A 13,982-nucleotide genomic window follows, 5' to 3' on the forward strand; every position below is an offset into this window, starting at 1 on the left:
AGGGTCACTAACACACCCTTAGGCTTGGAAACAAGCTTTATAAAGCAGGTTGTTAGTGTACAACCAGCGTTAGTGTGGAATCAAGGCCTGTAATTGTGGTCTTTGCTTCAGCTATCATGTCTTTCCCCTCTGAGTTGATGAGGAGGTCAATTTTTTGTATAACATGCCACCATATTTGTGTTTGGTCAGCAAGAAAACTTTACAGAGAAACATTGATGAAATACATGGTAAGTAGTTTAGAAAAACCACAAAATTACCCCATATACTCCATGCATTATGATATGGACTCATTTATCTTATACAATTCAGACAATGAAAAAAATGAAATCACAACTGTAGAAGAAAAATACAAAGCACTTGATAGTGAAAACATATTTCATGAGTCTCTATGGCATTTAGATTTTGATGGATCTGTGAATAGATTAGGAGAAGGTGTAGGAGTTTGGATTCACAACATGGAAAATAATCATTCTGAAGGTCATGCCTTTAGATTAAACTTTAAATGCATAAACAACATGGAAGAGTATGAAGCTTTAATCTTAGGACTACAAATTGTAAGAAAACTTGGAGCTAAGAGAGTTTCTATTATGGGAGATTCAGAATTGATTATAAAAAAAATTAAAGGAGAATACTATGTGAATAATCCTAGACTTAGCCAATAGAGAGAGACTATCCTAGATCTAATTAAGGATCTTCTTGAAACTGATTTTGTTGCTATTCCTAGGAAACATAACATGCAAGCTCACAGTTTGGCTACTTTTGCTAGCACTTGCAAATTACCATTTCAGCCCAATCACAAGTACACTGCAGAAGTAAGACACAAACCTATTATACCTGATAATCTGAAATATTGGAAGATTTTTTCACAAGATTCTCAAATCTATGATTTCATGAATGCTGAAGGAGAGTTTCAAAATTGTAACATAGATACTGATTGTACAGTAGATAACATCATAAACAATGAGGTAGATATAAATGCTTTAGATGTAGATAAACCCACTAAATTCACTAAAGTAGAAATAGACAATTTAGAAAAAGTAGAAATAGAAGAAATAACCAATGATGATTATGAGATTTTAAACCTTAAAAATAACTTTTTGCCTAAGGGATTAGTCCCATTAGAATATTTATTTGATTCAAATGATGTAGCTAGGAAACCAAAAATGGAGCCTTTAAGAGCAAACATAGAAGAATGTAACATAGGAACAGAAGAAAAACCCAAGCTTATCAAAATATCCAAAGCATTACCTCCAGATGAAAAGCTAAAATACATAAGTCTATTCAAAGAGTTTCAAGATGTCTTTGCTTGGAGTTATGAAGACCTTAAGTCTTATGATACCAGCATAATTCAAAATAAGATACCCATCAAAGAAGATCATAAACCCTTTAAAAATAAGCTTAGGAGAATTAATCCTGTTCTTATGCCATTAATTGAAAAAGAATTAAAAATAATGTATGATGCACAAATCATAGCACCAATTAGACGTTCAAATTGGGTCTCTAATTTGGTCACTGCTAGAAAGAAAATAGGAGAAATCAGACTCTGCATTGATTTTAGGAACTTGAACAAAGTGTCATTAAAAGATAACTACCCTCTCCCTAAAATGGACCACATTCTCCAGAGGGTAGTAGGCTCATCCAGAATTTCATTGCTTGATGGATTCTCTAGATACAACCAAATCTTAGTTCAACTAGAGGATCAAGCAAAGACTGCATTTACCACTCCCTGGGGTACTTTCATGTATTTGAAGATGCCTTTTGGATTGATGAATGCTGGAGCAACATTCCAAAGAGCAATGGACATAGCTTTTGCAAAAGAAATCCATGAATTTCTAGTTGTTTACCAAGATGACATCACAATGTTTTCCAAATCAGATAATGAACATCTAGATCACCTAAGAAGAGTTTTCATTAAATGTAGAAAATTTGGTATTTCTTTAAATCCCAAAAAGACACTCTTTGGTCTAGAAGAAGGTAAACTCTTGGGACACATAATATCAAAAGATGGAATTAGAATAGATCTAGCTAGAATAGAGGCAATCCTAAACATCACTCATCCTAGAAACATCAAGGAATTACAATCATTTTTAGGCAAAATAAATTTTCTTAGGAGATTCATTTCAAACTTAGTAGAATTAATCAGAGAATTAAATAACATGTTAAAGAAAGATTCAACACTTAAGTGGATAGTAGAGGCTAAACAGTCTTTTGAGGCAATCAAAGAAGCCCTTACTAAAACACCAGTCCTCATAAGTCTTGATTTCAAAAAAGATTTTATAATTTTTTCTTTTGCTTCAGAACATACTATTGCTGCAATCTTGTTGCAAAAGAATGATCAAGGTTATGAGAAGCCTATTGCATTTTTTAGAAAATCTTTGAGAGATGCTACACTAAAGTACAACATAATGGAAAAACAAGCACTTGCTTTAGTGAAATCTATTAAAGATTTCAGAGTGTACATCTTGTATTCACACATCATTGCTTATGTTCCAAATTTAGTAGTAAAGGACATTTTGACACAGAATGGGCTTGAAGGAAAGAGAGGCAAATGGATTGCCACTATTTTGGAATATGACATAGAAATAAAGCCTACAAAACTTATCAAAGGCCAAGGTTTAGCTAAACTCATGGCTGAATCGAACTGTCAGGCCTTAGATATAAATTTCATTGGTTCCCTAGATGATTAGGAAGAGATGGCGACTCCATAGATTAGTGAACCTTTCATAGATTCACCTCGGTATGCATATATCATATTTGTTTTACTAAACCTACAAGCTCCTCCTGATTTATCTAGAACAAAAGCTAGATTTTGAATATGAAATCAATGAAATATTGTATCATAGACAATGCTTTATTTTGGAAAGATAATGGTGGCATTCTATTAAATTGTGTATTAAAAGATGAAGCTGACAAATTTATGCAAGAGTTTCATGCAGGAGATTATGGAGGACACCTACATTGGAAAACAACTGCTGATAAGATTCTAAGGGTTTTTTTTTACTGGCCCACCCTTTTTGCAGATGTCAAGAAATATGTGACATCCTGTCACAAGTGCCAAATATTTGAGGGAAAAAGGAAGCTTTTACCATTACCTCTCAAACCCATCTCCTCAGAAATCCCTTTTCAACAATGGGGTTTAGACTTCATTGGGGAAATTCACCCATCCTCTTCAACCCAACATAAATGGATTTTGACAACCATTGATTATTTTACAAAATGGATAGAAGCCATCCCTTCTAGACAAGCCACATACTCTGTCATCATTTCATTCCTTGAGAACAACATTCTTTTTAGATTTGGATGCCCCCAAAAGCTCATTACTGATAATGTAGCTGCTTTAAAATCCAAGAAAGTGGTAGACTTTTGTAAGAGATACCACATTACCCTTGGCTATTCCACTGCCTATTACCCTCAAGGTAATGGACTTGTAGAATCTTCAAACAAAAGCCTTGTCAATATCATCAAGAAACTGCTAGAAGGCAATAAGAAGACATGGAACAAAAAGTTGGTTAATTCCTTATGGGCAGACATATTAACTATGAAAAAGTCCATTGGTACATCTCCTTACCAGCTAGTATATGGAATGGATGTTGTTTTTCCATCCTCCTTAGGAGTACCAGTGATGAAAATGATTCAAGAGTTGCATGTAGAACCAAATGATATCCAAAGGAGGATAAATTAGACAATACAATTGCATCAAACCAGAGAAGAACTCTATGTCAAATCACAAGTGATCCAGGATAAAATCAAAAATATTTTTGACAAGAAGACAAAAGCTGATGATTTTTACATAGGTGAAAAACTCAAATGGGATTCTAGAAGATAAGAAAAGGGTAAACATGGTAAATTTGATTTCCTATGGAAAGGCGCTTATATCATTTATGGTCACAGAGGTAACAATGCATTTTTCTTGAGACAGTTAGATGGAACAGATCTACCAGGAGAACCAGTTAATGGTAGAATTCTAAAGCCCTACTTATCCACAAATTAACAGTAGTTCATTTTCCTTTGCTCATTGTATATAACATTGAAAAATATAGATTTGATTGGATGGTAATCTTTTGAGGTTAAAGCCTGAAGAGAAGGCCTTGAGCTTTGAAAGGTATACCATCATATGTATGAATAAAGCAGATCACAAAGGAGTAGTTACAAGGCAATCACAATCAAAGTTTCAAAGGCTACTGATCTTGAAGTTCTTGCCATTTCACCAGGAAATGTCGTCCCCATGTGGAGCCACTGTTATGGTCCTATAATAATAGGATTCATAATTTTGAATTCGCTATGGTTAGTCTTGTAATATTGTACATACTTTTTCTTTCTGCAAAATTTTTTCCCATACTAAAATTAAAAAATGAAAAGAGGGTATTCTTTGTGTAAACAGTTATTATTACTTGCGTTCATATGAAAATGTAAATCATGTAAAATCGTGCATCAATACAGTATTAATTCATAAACCCATTATTCATCATATCATAAAAACACATACATTCATAATAGAAATAGATAGGCAAAGCACGTATATTTCCAGAATAATCTCTTTATTAATACTTATGTTCTTCTTATAGACTCAAGACTTCCACGTGCACTCAGGTGCGGGGGTCTGTGCACTCAGCTACAGACTCTACACTAGGCCTCTGCGCACACAGCTGCAGAGCCTCTCTTCTACTCTAAGACTCTTGAATCTTCCTCTTAATGACCCATTACATTCATCTTCATCATTATCATGAACTGAACTGCCTTAGACTCTCTAAGACTCTCATTTTTATACAATCCCATGGTCCACGGACCATGGGTAGGTCTGTAAAAGCCAACACAACTTACATAACAAAAGGGTAAAACCCTTTACGGAAATTTACCATCTACATGCTCCAAAACCACATTTTGCAGAGACTTTAGACTTTTACATTAAAACTTGGGCTTTTTTCCCCAAAACTTGGGTTTTTTCCCAAAATTGACTGCAGGTTGCTCGTCCCAACACTAGCCTTTATTCATTTGTTAAAGAAATACAATTTTTTTTTCTTGGAACTATGAAGATCTTAAGACATATGATACTTCCATCATTCAACATACCATTCCTATGATATCCGATGAAAATCCTGTACAACAGAAGTTGAGAAAGATTCACCTGAATTTAGAAAATTAGATCAAATCTGAATTGAATAAGCTTCTCAAAGCCAAAATAATTTTTCCTGTCAGGCATTCAAGGTGGGTTTCTAACCTTGTTCTAGTCAGGAAAAAGAATGGTGATATTTGAATATGTATAGACTTTCACAATCTCAACAAAGCTTGTTAGAAGGACAACTTTCCATTGCCTCCTATGGAACAGATACTGCAATCAGTTGCAGGCTCAGAGCTAATGTATTTTCTGGATGGATTTTTAGGTTATAATCAGATTCTCATACATCCAGATGATCGACTAAAGACCACATTTAGAACCAAATGGGGAACATATGCTTACCAAAAGATGTCATTTGGATTAATCAATGCTGGTGCAACATTTCAGAGAGCCATGGATATAGCTTTCAAAGGTTTGGTGAATAAATCAGTGGTAATTTATTTAGATGACATAACTGTGTATTAAAAAAAGCACAACAATCATTTAAAGGATTTTAAAAAAATCTTTGAACGTTTTCAGAGATATGGAATTTATTTAAATCCCAAGAAATCTTTCTTTGCTTTGAGTGAAGGAAAACTTCTTGGATTTATTGTATCTAAATATGGCATTCACATTTGATCCTGATAGGATAAAATAAATTTCTAAAATCTCTTTTCCTCAGAATAAAAGATCCATGCAATCTTTCCTAGGTCAGATAAATTTTGTCAGGAGTTTTGTCCCTGACTTTTCACGAATTGTTTTACCCCTCCAATCTATGATTAAGCAAAAATATGTTTTTAGATGGGGACTTACCATGCATGAAGTTTTTAGTCTTATTAAACAAGCAATCATAAATGATCCTTCTTTAGAAACTCCAATTTTTTCTAATCATTTCATTTTATATAACTTTGCTTCCGAGACATTATATGCAACTATATTGACACAGGTCAATGATGACAAAGTTGAAGCACCAATTTATTTCTTTAGTTCCAATTTGCAGGGGGTTGAATTAAATTATTCAGATGTTGAAAAACAAGCTTTTGTTGTTTTCAAATCAATAAAACATTTCAGACCCTTTCTTCTCAAAACTCACACTAAGGTAGTAGTTCCATTCTCAGCAATGAGAAATTTACTAATGCAAAGAGAAGTAGGTGAGAAAAGAGAAAATTGGGTAACAACACTGCAAGAATATGACATTGAGATCAGACCAGCTAAAATTGTTAGAGGTCAAGGTTTTTGCAGAATGTTAGTAGGAGCATCCAACTTACCAGCACTACAAGATTCAGGTGATGATATACAAATATGTGAGGTAAGCCTCAACGATACTGAATCTAAATATGTTGATATTGTTATCACTCTAATAATTCCTTTGAAGTAATAAGAAGGAAAAAACAAAGGTAACTGCTATCCACTTAGGAGATCAGGACCTAGCCTTCCTGATGCTCAGAGAGGGCTCTCTCTTTAAAATTTAACTTTTTTTTAGTTAAAATGTTTTAGGATAGCTATGATTGTTCTAAGGGTGTTTGATTTTGTTTGAAATTGGGTGGTGGGATTTCTTAAACAGATGGATAAATTGATGTCTTTTGGACCATTGGGCTATGGAGTTAACTGATAAGGAAGCAAGACTGGATAAACTCACTAAAGGGGATGTTCCAAGGGCAAGAAATCAGAGTGTATTTTAGATGTTTGAGACAAAGGGGTGAAAGGGTTTCACTTGAGGTGAGAAAGCAGTTAAGGGTTCTCAGACTTGGATACTGAATGAAGAAGGAAGGGGTAATTGAAATCAAAGGGCAGTTAAGAATTCTTTAATTTGGATTATTCATGAAATCAATTTAAACCAAAGAGCAATTAAGAATTCTTTAATTTAAATATTAGAAGAAAACATTCAAATTCTTAACTGTTAAAACAAAGTGTGATTTAAACAAGTTCTGAAATATTATTCCAGTTATAGCATTTAGATTGAAACACATATAATATTATGAATAACTTTGAGAAAAATGACAATAACACATGAAAATACTTGTTTGAAATTCGCTCAACACATGAATCCTTGGAACAGTCTGATCTTTATTAATCAATCCAGCTTGCTGGCTCATCAATTGATACAATAACCTTCTGGGTCCTCTTGATCAAAAGGTCTATAGAAATGTCTAATAGAATACACTACATACTTTGAATTGTGAAGTATTTATACAAAAGTTTATTACAAAATATCTCAAACTGATTTGAGATTTAATCTAGGAAAGAAAAATATCTTCTTGCAAGAAGATAGAGACAGCTATTGAACTGCTTCATGTTGTCCCTTTTATTTTGGTACTGCTAGCTTTTATGGTTTGATTTTTAGCCCTTTATGCTGCCTTGTTGTTTTATCTTTCACGCTGGCTGCTTTATTTACTTTAGGCTTTCATCTGATACACTTTGACACTGATACACTTTGACTCTGCTGATCTGTCTTTATCTTTTTACCCTGCTATTTTACTTTCACTGTACATTAACCTTTTTACTGCATATTTCTATAGTAAATCAGTTAATTTTTCCCATGCTTCAGCATTAGGTAATTGGATTTTTAGCATCCTCCTATATATTTCATCTACCTCGGTGTACTTGGCAAAAGTAGGCTTATTGATAAACAAGTGTTTTACCTCATGCTGGAGGTAAAACAAGTTTTCAAATGTCTGGTAGAGTACTTTGCCTATTGGCAATGCCTTCATTGATGATGTATTGACCTGATCCTTTGCTAGCTCTCTGATTTTCTTGTTGTAATCCTCCTGTGTCATGAGCTTGTCATTAATCACTAAGGGACTGGGTAATCCCTTTTCTCTCAAAATTTGGAACTTAGCCATAAATCTGTCAATGGATACCTGCATATTCTGACACTTGTCCTCCAAGTTTTGCATTAAGTTTCTCTTGGAGAGGACCTTTCTCACCTCCAAAATTGTCTCTGTTCTATCCTCTATTTCCAATTCCTAAAGCTCATACTTATTCTTGTTGTTAAGGAACTGGATAATTCTGGTAGCCTCTTCTGGCATTTCTCCTAATTCTTCTTTTACTCTTTGGATGGCCTCTGTAGCCATATTTATCAACTCTACTTGCTCAAAAATCACCTGAATAGATGGCCAAATATCATTAACAAAGTCAATGATATTGGCCCATAGTTGTTCCTTAGCCTGCCCAAGGGGTTCTTTTAGTGTCAAGTCCTTTTCCATGGCTTTCAATCTCTCACTCATCCTGGCAGCCTTTTGTACTTCTTCCTTGTGCATGATTTTAGCAAGCTTGTAATCAGTTTCCAAGATTGTCACCTTTTCTTTGAGCTTATTCATATCTGTTGCCTGTATGGACATTTCTTCCATAGCTTTAACCAACTTTGCTGCTTCTTCACCTGATGTACTTGCTGTTGATGTATTGGCTGCTAATGTAGATTCTGTGGAGACTGGTTGTGATGTGGCCATTGGAGTTGTGGGAGCGAATGAGGTTGCCAATGTGGAAGGAACAACCATGGTAATTGTTGGGATGACATTCATTGAGCTAGTGCCAATATCAGTTTGCTTTAATTGGATTAGGCTATCCAATTCCCTTTCTATCTCCCTCAGCTGATCATTTAGTTTAAGAACTAAGTCCATCAACTCTTCATGCCTTGTTTGGTTCTCCAATACTTCCTGTGTCCCGGGATGCTACAGTTGAGGTATATTCAATTGCTTCTTGAGTGCTGTAATGTCATCATTCTTTTTCTTGATTAGTTATTCAATAGCTTTGATGTCTTTGGGATCATGTCCCAATTCAATCACTAAGTCTTCCAAAGACTTGATTCTGGTGTCTTTGGCCTGTGAGGAGGCCTTTTCCAATTGATACTGGGCTGAAATATTGTTCAATGAATTTTGCAACTGATGGGAAGCTATGACTTTTCCTGTAAGGGTGGAGTAAATCATTTCTCCAACCTTTTTGTGAAATTCAATTTGGTCGATGGGATGAATATCCCTTGCCAATACCTCAAAATCGATCTTCTTGAAATTTGTTGATGTCCTTAGTTGTTGTACAGTTAGCTTTATGAAGGACATTTGCATCTTTCCTTCCTTGATGTCAAAAGCTGACATCAACCTGTTTGATTGGTAGGTGTAAGCTTGAGATACTGTGCATAAGACTGTGCCTTTAGTTTCTCATTTCTCATTTTGATTTATTTGAACCTGTCCTTAATGTCCTTATCTTTATCAGCAGGCCTACTAAATGAGGAGACTTCTACACTGAGCTGCCTTTATAACATTTGATTCTTAAGGAATTTAGACTTCTGTGATCCATAACTTGTTTAGATAATCTTCGGCAAAATCACATAATCCATCGTTTATCGACACGTTTCGAACCAACCAGTGTGGTTCATCGTCAGGACAAGATGAAGATCAAATCAGGCTTAGCTCGATTAAATAGAGTGTGCAGAGACTCCAACGGCTATAGGATAACGGCTAGTTTGACCTAATGAACCTGGTCAAACTACTCAAATAACTAATTAATATTTCAAGAAATAGTTAAAATAGGTAAATGAAGGAGTTTATTTGTTAATTCAAGGATAATATTAATATTTTAATTCTAATGGTCATTATATAATATATATTCAATATTATTCAATTATTATTTAAATAAATTAATTTAAAATTCGATATATTAATAACATTACTAAGAGAATATTTTAATTATAAGGTCATTATATATATTATTTAATTGCTTTATTACTATTATATTACTAAATAATTATTATTAATAATATATTTAAAGATATATAATTGAATATTATTTCAATTATCTACATGGTCATTATATAATATTGATTTATTATTATTCAATTGCTATCTAATTATTATGTAATAATGCGCTACTATTTATAATTTAGTTATAATGGATAATTGGTAATAATTTCTTAATGGCCCTTAGTAGGTTAGTTTTTTATTATTTAAATATAATGGTCATTAAACCTATAATATATGCTTATTGAATAATCTATAACTACTCACTAACTAAACAGTTTCTTATCCTAAGTAACAACCAAAATTAAGGATAAGGTCCAAGAGTATTATTCCTTTAATGGTCAAATAATCCATATTAGTTCAATATTTTCTATTCAAAAATAAATAATTACTTATAGGGTTGAATGATTATTCTTAAGAATATAACTAAAATCATTCGTCAACCATAATTTAACCTTAAAAACTAAGGTCAGATTATTAATAGTCAATATTCAAATTTTATTTATTCAAAAATATTAAAGTTAATTCTGTTATAATACTATACTAAAAAAGGGGGTCGTTTTAGACATTAGTTAAAGGGAAATTCAATTAATCATAGAGATAATTATCAAGGTATAATTAATAAATTTATGAACATAATAATAATAAATGCCTTCATAATTAGGATAAGGTTAATACACTAATAAGCCCGAGACTGATTCCTAACTCTAATAAAACTCCAAAATGGTCGGACCAAATTTGCTAAAAGAAAATAAAAGGAAGGGGAAGAAAGAAACCTAAAACCAAAAGACAGGGGAATGAGGCTCACCTCCTAGAAGTCTTTGAGAAGAATGGTTACAAGAGGCACCTCGGTCAGAAAGCCTTCCTCAGGGCCAAGAAGGAGCCTTCAATCCGAAAGGCTCCTAGTGATCATTTCTTGGGTGTGAATCTTCCTTACATCCAAGGAACCACGGACAGGATTGCGAGGATTCTGAAGAAGTATAATGTTCCCGCAACTTTCAGACCTCTCAATACTATCCGTGGCTCCCTCAGGTCTGTGAAAGACCCGATTGACCCTAAGGACATGAAGGGCGTCTATGTCATTCCTTGTTCATGTGGGACCCCTTATATTGGTGAGACTGGTCGCTCTATCAATCAACGGATCAGCGAGCATTCGGCGGATTTAAGACATGGTAGGACCAAGTCCTCGGCCCTGGCTGAGCATGCTGGGAAGACTATGCATCATGTATGCATAGAGGAGGCTCAAGTCATTGCCAAAGTTGCGCAGTTTCACCATCGAAAATTCAGAGAGGCCCTGGAGATCGAGAAAAGGCCAATTAATCTTAATAGGGATGATGGATGGAAGATCAGCAGTTGCTGGGTCCCAGCCTTATCTTCCTAGCCGCCTCATTCCCCTGTCTTTTGGTTTTAGGTTTCTTTCTTCCCCTTCCTTTTATTTTCTTTTAGCAAATTTGGTCCGATCATTTTGGAGTTTTATTAGAGTTAGGAATCAGTCTCGGGCTTATCAGTGTATTAACCTTATCCTAATTATGAAGGCATTTATTATTATTATGTTCATAAATTTATTAATTATACCTTGATAATTATCTCTATGATTAATTGAGTTTCCCTTTAACTAATGTCTAAAACGACCCCCTTTTTTAGTATAGTATTATAACAGAATTAACTTTAATATTTTTGAATAAATAAAATTTGAATATTGACTATTAATAATCTTACCTTAGATTTTAAGGTTAAATTATGATTGACGAATGATTTTAGTTATATTCTTAAGAATAATCATTCAACCCTATAAGTAATTATTTATTTTTGAATAGAAAATATTGAACTAATATGGATTATTTGACCATTAAAGGAATAATACTCTTGGACCTTATCCTTAATTTTGGCTGTTACTTAGGATAAGAAACTGTTTAGTTAGTGAGTAGTTATAGATTATTCAATAAGCATATATTATAGGTTTAATGACCATTATATTTAAATAATAAAAAACTAACCTACTAAGGGCCATTAAGAAATTATTACCAATTATCCATTATAACTAAATTATAAATAGTAGCGCATTATTACATAATAATTAGATAGCAATTGAATAATAATAAATCAATATTATATAATGACCATGTAGATAATTGAAATAATATTCAATTATATATCTTTAAATATATTATTAATAATAATTATTTAGTAATATAATAGTAATAAAGCAATTAAATAATATATATAATGACCTTATAATTAAAATATTCTCTTAGTAATGTTATTAATATATCGAATTTTAAATTGATTTATTTAAATAATAATTGAATAATATTGAATATATATTATATAATGACCATTAGAATTAAAATATTAATATTATCCTTGAATTAACAAAAAAAAAAAAACTCCTTCATTTACCTATTTTAACTATTTCTTGAAATATTAATTAGTTATTTGAGTGGTTTGACCAGGTTCATTAGGTCAAACTAGCCGTTATCCTATAGCCGTTGGAGTCTCTGCACACTCTATTTAATCGAGCTAAGCGTGATTTGATCTTCATCTTGTCCTGACGATGAACCACACTGGTTGGTTCGAAACGCGTCGACAAACGATGGATTATGTGATTTTGCCGAATATTATCTAAACATTTGATTCTGCGATGCAAATGGCTCCTGTGTTTCTCCAGATGGAGCTATGCCCTTGCTCATGTCTAACTTAGTATTAGTTATTTCTACTGAGCCTTCTATGTCTTCCTGTTCTGAAACAAGATTGAGCCTTCACCTTTTACTTTGGTTGGCTTCATACTGTACATTGGATGTGTCCATGCCTGAACTGGAGGCTCCCTCTCTATTCCTTTTGGGATTCGTTTCCTCATTTTGAGGAGTCTACAAAATAGTAGGGGTACTCATGGTTCCTTCATGCTCTGGTACCTGTAGGAATGAGCTTTCATCAAGCTGTCTCTCTAAATCAAACAAGGTATTCTCAACATCTACCTTTTTACTATCCTTGTCTATGAGAGTGTTTTCCAACCACTCAGATTGATTGGAATATCTCTCTATCTCTGGTATGGGGTGATGAATGTAAGGTCCCAATTTGACTTTTTGTCTAAGTTTGGTCTTAAACCCTTGAGGGTCATACCTCCACATGAAACTGTTCTGAAACTTCATTTGTTGCAGAATTTGAGATGCTTCTTTCCTTGCTTCTCTACAATTGTAAATGAAAGGGCCTAACTGATTTTTGACTTTTAACTGAGTTCTTTTCTTGGCTAATACAAAGTTGAATTCATCAGAGTTCGTTATCTATCTATAATACTCTAGAGAAAATAACCTCATAGGAAGGTATTTGGGAAGTTTGTATGGGGCAAGCTGGCAACCATAGATTCTTATCTCAGTGTGGTTTTGGTAAAGGTACCAATCTCCTACCTTACTCTGATTGGAGGACTCTTTTGATTTCTTGACTTATCCCGGGTGGAGGGCTTCCTTTCAGCATGGTCATGACTAGATGGACAAAAGAGTCAATGAAGTCTATGTAGGTGTATGGTGATGAATACTTGTGGAATAATGGTGTCCAAAATATGATAGACCTGGGTTGGCCTTTAGTATCCAACTTCTAGATGGTGAAGGGAAATTTATCTGACTGATAATACAAAAACATGTTGTAAAGTACGTATGAGTACTTGAATACTCTTTCATTGTGCATTTTGGTAAATTGTTCATGCATTCTTTCAGCTATGAACTGGGCATAATTGTACAAAGTAGCAGGAGGCTTTCCTGGGGTGAAAATGGACATGAAGGCTAGGATGAGATCATCAACAAATTCATCTATGGTACAACCCAAAATACATGATATCATAGTCACAATATGCTTGCCCTTTTCAGAGAAAATGGCAGAAACATATGGAGGGGCATCTTTAGGAATGTGTTGCTCTTCTACAATGAAAGTTTGGAATATTTGGGCCAATCCCCAAATACAGGTCTAACAAATCCCCAGTGGAGAGTGGGGTCAGGTTTGGACTTGGTTGGACTTGCAACATCTCATTAATTGATTCAGCTGTAATTGTGAACAAGAATTTTTGGTCTGGGGACATTATAGCTCTCTGGCTGGGAATGTAACAGGCATGGCACATATGGACAATCTTAGGAAAAATATGTACTTGTGGAAACTGGTATTTG

The sequence above is a fragment of the Pinus tabuliformis genome, chromosome 5_1, assembly GCF_031772625.1.
Source record: "Pinus tabuliformis cultivar Carrire ecotype Pingquan chromosome 5_1, CPIR1, whole genome shotgun sequence".
Classification (NCBI taxonomy): domain Eukaryota; kingdom Viridiplantae; phylum Streptophyta; class Pinopsida; order Pinales; family Pinaceae; genus Pinus; species Pinus tabuliformis.